We start from the raw sequence: 8,609 nt of genomic DNA on the forward strand, positions 1-8,609 counted from the left end.
ATTAGGAAAAATTTCTTCACTGAAAGGGTTCTCAAGCATTGGAACAGGCTGCCCAGGGAAGTGGTTGAGTCACCATCCCTGGGGGTATTTAAAAGATATATAGATGTGGTGCTTAGGGACATGGTTTAGTGGTGACCTTGGCAGTGTTAGGTTAATGGTTGGACTTGATGATCTTAAAGGTCTTTTCCAACCTAAACGATTCTATGATTCTATGATTCAAGTCCCTATACACAGTTGATTTCTATTGGAAAAAAACAAAACATGCTCCTGTGCCATTGTTAGCAATGTAAAGCCATATTAATGAAATGCTTTGCATTATTTTTTTCTTAGGCTTCCCAGGTAAGCTTTTAAAAAGAATAAAATGCAGCATAAAACCAGCATCATGATAGTGCACAAAACTCACATAGCATGAGAGCGAGCTAAGACAGAACAGAAGCAATTTGTTTGGGAAGAGAAATACAACAATTAGGCATCTTAAGGGATTCTTTAATAAATTTAAGTTTGCCTCAGTTTCAGTTACTCCCTGAGTGATGAACAGATACTACTCACAAGAGTTGTACCTCCCTTCTGCTCCTAAGAAGATAGCACTGCTTGCCCGTAATATGCTCCTAGTGTACTCCTAGCTAGCTGAGATCTGGCCCAGGTCAGGAGTGACATACAATCAAAATATCTTCTAGCCCTTGGCCCCGGACAGCTTCTCCACAGGCAGGGAAGAGATGCAGTGAGGTGGTGGGGGAAGGGAGAGCGTTTCAGGGGGATGGCATCCTTAATGTGCAAGATGGGCTTGAGAAACAGGAGAGGAAAAGAAGCGGATGGCTACCAAGCTTTCATGGCAGGGGTCTGGAAGGGGTCAGTGATGCTCCATGCAGCTGAGGTGAGCGAGCCCAGCTGCGGTGCAATGGGACCTCCCTCTTGTGGCAGCCACTTTGCATAGCATATTGCTCCATTTCAGCAGATGTACCATTCCTCTGGCAGAGGCAGCACACTTGATAAAGGAATGGGGGCTTGCACTGGGTGAAACTGGTATTTATTTTTTTCCTTCACACTGTGTCTGCTTTCTCTCTCATTACTGAGTCAGCAGAGGTTTCATTAGCATCTGATTCAGAAAGAAATCCAGTGTGGCAGACTAGATGTGGTACTGAGTTAAAATATTACATTTAACAAAAGTTCTTTTCATGCTTGCCATAACCCCCATGGGTGTTTCCAGAGAGCAGTCTCCATGTTTGTAAAGCACCACTGCATTTCACACCCTGGTGACTCCAGCGGTACCATTCCTGTTTTATTAAGAGAAGATGCTCACCATGCTCACCTCTGGGCTTCACGGGTCTTGCGGGGATGGAGCTATAACCAGGGATGAGTGATAACTGCCTCTTTAAGGTGGCTGCCACACTGAAAAACTGAATGGAAAAAAGGACACTTAGGTTAAACACAATCTGCATTTTAAACCCAAAGATTTTCTTATTGAAACATTAAAAAAACCCAACAAACAGAACATCAAAACCCCAAACCAAGGTTTTGCTTTTTGTTTTGTTTTTTTTTTTTTTCTTATATGAAATAATATTCAATTAAAATTATGTCCTGTTGGGAAGTGAAGGGCCAAACTGGCAGAAGTGAGGATGAAGGGGAGGCGCGTCCCTTCCATCGGGTGATGGTCTCCTCTGCACACAGCTCCCTAGGTCAGCCACTAGTTTTTTTTACAAGAGCCAAGTACAATTTTGCCTCTGCCTGAATCTTTTCAAGGCTCTAATTCTCAGATGCACAACCGCACGGCACTCTGCAGGGGGGATGCCTGTGTCTGTAGCTTCACTTCAAGCACAGTGACTTTCCGTAGGAGGTAGGAGTGCTTTTGGGAAAATTGGGTAAAATTCTGGTTGAAGATGGCAATGGAAATATTTTCCAAAAGTATCACGGGAGAGGACTAATCAGAGCAGATTTATGGTTTCTGTGATTGCCTCTGGTTTCAAACCTTTCAGGTTTTCAGCCTTTAGAAAACACCATGGTGCAGCTCCTCGGCCCCAAAGCCCTCCCCTCCTCTGCCCCTCTGGGTGCTAAGATGGCAATTGCTGGATGGGAGATAGATGCCCAGGGGAGATGGACGCTAAACATTTCCTAGCATGCTAATCAGCCAGCAGCCAAAGGATTTCACACTTCAGTCTCATCTGAATGGCGACCAAAGGCAGCATGCCAGCTCCAGCTGTAGCCAGCACCCCAGCTTCACCAGCGTGCCCCTAGGGCTGGCACCAGCAGAAATAACCAGTGCTGGGATGGGTGCAGTACTCAGAGATAATTTCCTTAGGGTGCACAGCAAAGAGAGTCCATGAGGAATTTTTGGCTCCTGTTTTCTCTTCTCTCTGGTTGCTGCCATCTTTCCCATTTTTTCTTTTCCACCTCTCCGGATGGGGTCCAGCGAGCCGGCGACATGCCCCAGGGTGGCTTGTAGCGGAGTCTGGCTCTCCCTCTTCTGTTGTGTTAAATCAAGAGAAAATATGGTGTGTATTAAAACCTGAAATCTTTATCTTCTGCTCTCTTAGGTAGAATTGGAGGTACAGCCTCAAAAAGCAGAACAGAAGTGAAGAAAGCAAGAGAGGGTTCTGTGGGCTTAAACATTCATCATATCCTAAATTACATGCATGCTGACATCCCAGGCCTTTTGTAATATTAGTTTCATATTGTGTAAGTCCTTAATAGAAGACTTTCTATGTTCTGCCTCTTTTTTTAAGGACTGTTACTAAACGTCGTGGTATTGAAGGGTATGTTTGCTTTCTATTTTTTTAATTTGTCCCCCCTGTGTTTAACAGAATAGAGGTAGGGTTGGAATTCGTGCTTGGTAACAAAAACAGATTGGAAAAATCTCTTAGGAGCGTTAGCCTGAGGAATTTTACAATCACTTATCACAAATATCTTTAGGAAAAGCCCCACACTATTGGGAGAGGGTCTGGAGGGAAATAAATTCGTTATTTCCCAACAGGGTGAAATGATGAGGCATTCATCACAGCTGAGCTCTGCAAGTCAGGCAGCCTGCGCAGAAGGGCTGAGACTGCGATCTGAGGTCAGTAATTCAACATAATAGTAGAAAAGTATTTAGATATGGAGCTAAAGTTATGCAAGTGTGTAGGGATTTATTTTCAAGCAGCTAAGTAATGCAACTGACTTCAGCCATGCCGTGTAAATGCTTTATGTTAGGCATAGTTTCAGAAACTTGGTGAGTCTGGGTCTCTTATGGCACCCAAGGCACAAAATGATACCCTGTTGGTTTCTGGTGTAATTCTACTGGTGCTGGAAAGATCTATTTTAGAGGTACCTGGAGTCCTTGTTGGTCTGAGAAAAAAAACTTCTGGGCTGTCTCTCTAAATTGTTTTAAGTTGTTTTCATTATGTTTCTTCCCTTAAATGTGCTACCAATGCACTTTATTATCAAATCTCAAGGCAACAGGCCAGCATGTCTTGAGAAAATCTTGTTAGATTGCCATTCATAGCAAAACATTCCCTGAGTTCAGTGGAAACTTTTGCCTTTTTGTCTCATGAACAAATTAAATACCTAATAAGTGGCAAAGGAAGAAAATCCCCAACAAGTTATGTGCTTTTGCAGTGTTAGTTATTTCCATGCTTATTATTAAATGCTGATTGAGAAAAATGTAATGATAGATAAAGGCCTATCCTTTACCAGTCCAGGGTGTGTTGCTGATATAATTGGCTTATGAAAAGTTATTGCTTTTATCTGGGCTTTATTTGAAGTCACTGAGTATCTTCTGGTGCATTTATTCCCTTTAGATGATTTGTGAGAAAGCTCCCATTGTTTAGAGATGTAAGAAGAGGGTCACTTATTACTATTATTAATTTGTGTGTACATATATACGCCTATATATATCTATGTGACCATATATGTGTGTGTGTATACACATGTGTATATATATCTTCTTTTTCTTTTGTTCAAAGTATCACAGATTCAGTAAGTTCTGGTAGGGCTGGCTCTGAAACTTCATGTCCAGCATTAAGTATATAATGTAAAACATATCTGTGTGCCTCTTCTATAGTATGACAAGGACAGTAGCATGTTCGTATTTTTTGGTGCTTACAGATATTTATGTTGACTTCATCTTCTGGAGGATTCAGCTTTTGAGTTGGGTAAATCCAGTGTTAAAACTAAAACTGAGCTGGCATGGATGAGGTTTTCAGTATTGCAATGAAACTAGATTTTTTGTGAAACTTTGAAACAAAAATTGAATGCAGGTGTGTCCAAGCAACCTTTTCCATCATCTTGGGCTGAGTTACCACCTGGGATAAATCATGATCTTCCAGCAGCTGAAGCAGGCTGGCAAAACTTCTGTTTCTGGCAAATACCTAAGAAACGTTTTAATGTTCACTGGGCAGATTAGCCTTAATGTTACTGCTGAGCCCCTGCTGTTAAACTTGACTGATGTGATGGTGTAACAAGAGTGAAATTTAGCCTGATGTTTTAAATTTTATCAAGTACATAGGCACTGGCCCAGTTCTTTGGCTGCTTCTTTGATCAGAGACTTTTATTACAGGAACTTCTTTTGCTAAATGACTGTTGAGGGAGTTAGAGGTCAGGTGAAGTACATTACCACGAAGTTCCAAATGCAAAAGACAGAAAGATAGGTTATTTAAGGAAGACAAAACACTGTTGATTAAAATATTAACCTTCTATGTGGAATGCAGGATGGATTTTTTTGTTGTTGCTTTTTCCTCTAACTGCATTGGCCTGTTCCTGGGGCAATTTGTTAGCAAGTGCTCATTTACAGTGTCACTACACAGTCATGCTTTTGGCTTAATAAGGTGCCTTCTGGTTTGTAGTTGCTTGCTATGACTGCAGGACTCTCGTCAGAACGAATATTAACTTGCTTTAGCCACTGAAGATGGAGAAAGAGCAATCTGTTTGTATTTATTAAGACCAAATGGGTAAAGTCCTAAGCAACCTAGTCTGAACTCAGCTTGGACTCCATTTTGAGCAGGGCGTTGGACTGCAGACATCCTGAGGTGTCCCTTCAGCCTGAACGATTTTAGGAATACGGAAAAATATCACACACTTGTGAGCTAATGGGAACTGTTCTGTAGGGCATGAAGGAGGGGCTGTTTAGACTACTTAATCTAGACTATATAGTCTAAGCCCTTAGTTTGGGCTGGAGTTCTGAATCCCTCCTTTTCTTTGCAAAAAGGATGTTAGTGTTCTCTTTATATGACAGAGAGAAATGTTAATTGCACCTGCTGTTTCCAACCTGAACCTTATCCCCGTCTCCTCCAAGCACCAGACTGTTTGTTTTCTTTGGCTTTATGGAATTTTAAAGAGCTTTCTCCGAACCTCATGTCTTTATGCATACAGAAGAGATTTGAAAGGCCTTCCTTTTGACTTGCTTGTTGTGGTTTAACCTCAGCCGGCAACTGAGCACCACACAGCTGCTTGCTTACTCTCTTCCCCCGCCCCAGTGAGATGGGGGAGAGAACTGGAAGAGTAAAAGTGAGAAAACTCATGGGTTGAGATAAGAACAGTTTAATAATTGAAATAAAATAAAGTAAAATAGTAATAATAATAGAAGAATATACAAAGCAAGTGATGCACGATCCAATTGCTCACCACCCGCCAACTGATGCCAAGCCAGTCCCCCAGCAGTGGTCACTGCTGCCTGGCCAACTTCCCCCAGCTTATATACTGAGCATGACGTCACATGGTATGGAATATCCCTTTGGCCAGTTTGGGTCAGCTGTCCTGGCTGTGCCCTCTCCCAGCTTCTTGTGCACCTCATCGCTGGCAGAGTATGGGAAGCTGAAAAGTCCTTGACTTAGTATAAACACTGCTTAGCAACAATTAAAGCATCGGTGCCTTATCAATTTTGTTCCCATCCTAAATCCAAAACACAGCACTGTACCAGCTACTAGGAAGAAAATTAACTCTATCCCAGCCGAAACCAGGACGCTGCTAAACTCAGTGTCCCTCTGGGGTTTTCCTAAGACTTCATTTTAACATAACTTAACAAGACAAAAGCATTTCCAGTGTGTGGTATTTTAAGTTATCAGAATACTGCTGTTTATCTATTTTGTATTTCTATAGGGAAATATAAGCAAATTGTGCCCCTGAAGAAATCTAGCTTTATTCTTGTTTTGCTACAGGGAAACTGAGTCTGAAGAGTGTTAAACCATGAGCTCAAGAAGGTCAATGAAGGTCTTCAACTTTGGTCTTCTCATTCCCCCATTTGTGCTTTACCCACATTTATTTGCAGTTTTTACCTCCCACCTTTGATTTCATGAGCCTGTCTTTCTGTAAAGATTTGCACGCTGTGGCATGCTTGAGACTATCAGCAACACATTGCCTTTACATAGTATTTCACCAGTTACATTATCTATTCCTTTTGATGCCACAGGTTGAATGAGAACATGTTCCTCCTGCTAGAGATTTCTAAGCAGGACCGAATTCCTGTTTTTATTAAATTGCAATCTCTTAACCCAGAAATTAATAACACCATTATTAAGATATTTCCCTGCTGAATAGGTCAGTGTGAGAATGCAAACTGGGTAGAGCGAAAACTTCTTTTGGAAACAGCAATATTAGAAGTCTCTGACCATGGTCAGAGAGGGATGTGGAGAACGAAAAGGAAGCATTGTCTCATGCCAGGGCCAGGAGCAGCACTGTCTGTTCCTACCTCTGCTCCCAACACCTTTTTGGGGGCCAGCATCTTCAGTGACAACAGTGCTGACCAAAAGTAGATATTTTGGTAGAGTGAGCTAAAAATGCATGTTGTAGCTCTTGGCTGTATCCTGAGTGGATCAAGTGCAGGGGGAGATGAGTAGCAGCCAATGGATCCCTTCTTGTCTTTGAGTAGACGAGGTATCTGAAGATCGCTGCAGCTCAAACAGTGATCTAGGAGGTCAGGCTGCTGCCTTCTCGACCAAGACTGGCTCTTGAAAGGGGACCCCTGAGGATGTGCCTGGCAGTTTAAGCCCAGACCCGAGCCTGTCCCTGGCATGCGGCCTGCCCAGGGACTTTGCAAGCCCTTGTGCCCCTGCAGTCTGAGTGTGCACCTTACAGCCCCAGCCAGCAGCCAAAAACCACAGAGAAGGTCCAAAGCTCCTCCACAAGCAGCTGTGGAGCTAGGCAGGAGCGTGGATGAGGAGACAGCAGGCAGTGGGTTCACTGATGCAAAGCTTGCGCTTAGGCTTGCGGTGCTGATACCACCAGACCATGGAGGGCTGGTAAAGAAGAATCCCCTCCCGCCCCTTTTTTTTTTAAAGTTGACATTGTGCACTTGTTTTTAAATGCATTGCAATGAAAACAAGCACTTCTGAAATTCTTGTTCTGAAAATTTTTCCCTTTCTAAGGTAGTCAGTATTCTAGTGGCTGGGACACTTGTCGGGTTTGAGAAATCCAGGCTGAGGGACCTGCTCTGAATTGTGTAGATCTGGAGCTTACAGACACTTCTGCTACTTCTATCCAAGGCAAATGCCCTAATCCCTTGTCTGAGAGTTTTGATCTCTTAGTCTTGTGTTGTGGCTGCTCTGCTTCTGCTAAGTGAATGTGAATCAAGTTAGACACAAACCCGTACGCCCAGGATGGGGGGGGGAAGTTGCCCAATGCAGTCAGACATGAGCCCAGGTGCCTGGAGTGCTTCACCCACTTATGCAGTCAGTGAGAGCTAAGAAACTTGTATAGCATCAGTTTTGTTGCAATTTCTAGTGCGTCTGTAAGGAGATGAGATTTTTTTGTTGTTGTTGTTGGAAGAATTTCCTACCTGTTCTAAAAGTCTTTGTCTCAAAGGTTGGGCTCAGGGATGAGGAGGGGACCTGGATGCTGGCAAAATCAAGGCCCTACTGTAAGTTGAGCATAGGGATTTAATGGCTTAGCTATGTTGTATTAATCACTTATTCCTCTGTTGCCTCCATTTCTACATTGAATTCAAAGTGTCCTTTAAGTGGATCTGCTTAAAGAATATCTACACCTGTTTCAGCAGACAGCAAGGTGATGTGGGTTGTTTTTGTTTTGTTCTTTTTTATAAATACATGCTGACTTATACACCAGCAGTTAGTCTCAGGAAAGCACCTCTGAAATCGATGGAGCCATGCTGATTTACGCTGCCTAAAGATTTGGTCCACCATTTTGCCAAGCCTGTGCAAAACAGTGCTTTGTGCTCGTGCTTACAATCATAGAATCATAGAATACCAGGTTGGAAAGGATCTCAAGGATCATCTGGTCCAACCTTTCCTGGCAAAAGCACTGTCTAGACAAGCTGGCCCAGCACCCTGTCCAGCTGAATCTTAAGTGTCCAATGTTGGGGAATCCATCACTTCCCTGGGGAGATTATTCCAATGGCTGATTGTTCTTATTGTGGAAAACTTTCCTCTTGTGTCCAACTGGAATGTCCCCAGGAGTAACTTGTACCCATTACCCCTCGTCTTTTCCATGTGACTCCTTGTAAAAAGGGAGTCTCCATCTTCTTTAAATACTGGAACACGGTGATAAGGTCTCCCCTAAGCCTTCTTTTCTCAAGGCTGAACAAACCCAGTTCTCTCAGCCTTTCCTCCTATGGCAGGCTTCCCAGTCCTTTGATCATCTTTGTGGCCCTTCTCTGGACCCTCTCCAGCCTGTCCACATCTTTTTTG

The sequence above is a fragment of the Pygoscelis adeliae genome, unplaced genomic scaffold, assembly GCF_000699105.1.
Source record: "Pygoscelis adeliae isolate BGI_AS28 unplaced genomic scaffold, ASM69910v1 Scaffold280, whole genome shotgun sequence".
NCBI classification, from domain to species: domain Eukaryota; kingdom Metazoa; phylum Chordata; class Aves; order Sphenisciformes; family Spheniscidae; genus Pygoscelis; species Pygoscelis adeliae.